Source organism: Eretmochelys imbricata, chromosome 14 (assembly GCF_965152235.1).
Source record: "Eretmochelys imbricata isolate rEreImb1 chromosome 14, rEreImb1.hap1, whole genome shotgun sequence".
Lineage (NCBI taxonomy): Eukaryota > Metazoa > Chordata > Testudines > Cheloniidae > Eretmochelys > Eretmochelys imbricata.
In genome coordinates, this window is record NC_135585.1 from 1,417,501 (window position 1) to 1,418,274 (window position 774).

Sequence of the window (774 nt, forward strand, 5' to 3'; positions counted from 1 at the left end):
GGGATGTAGTGCGGGCGGTTCAGGCTCCGCCCCCTGCAGGGCCCTGCCCGTGGGGCTGTTTGCGGGGGCCACTGTCCCCCCCATGTGACAGTCCCGCCCTGCGGCGCACTGCCCTGGGACCCCGGCCCTCCCCAGGGCATGGCCCCCTCGGGCGCCCTGCTGTGCCCCCAGCTCCTCCGGCCCCATGAGCACCGCGGGGGATCCCCTCCTGAGTGTGAGCCCGGCGCCCCGAGGCCGCGGTGATGGGCGGCACACGCTGCTCAGGCATCGGGCGCTGCGGGCCTCGGCACACGATAATCACCCGGGCCCAGCCCTGCGCGGCCCTAGGCCTTGGCGTAGGGTCGCCCCTGCCCCAGGATCCCGGGGTCCTGGCCCAGGAGGCCGGCAGGGCGCTCAGCCCGTGGCTCCGCTGTGCCGTGCTCAGGATCCGCCCACTTGCTTGGCCCTCAGAGGTGGCCACCCTGAGCCGAGGCGCGACCGATGCCGGGGTGGCAGTTCCACTCAGCGCCCTGCTGTGCCAGCCTGCTCCAGCCCAGCCTCATGCGCACAGAGCCTGAGCACCCTCTGCCCTGCACACCCCGAGAGAGCACATCCCACTGGGCTCTCGCTCAGTAACCAAGAACGAGGGAAGAGAGCCAGGAACACACCGAGGTCCCATCCAGTCCTGTGCCCTGTCTCTGGCAGCAGCTGGCACCCAGTGCTTCCGAGGAAGGTGGAGAAAATCTGTCGGGGGCCCGGTGTGGCAGGCCAGGGCAGGGCAGGCTGTGCAGGGCA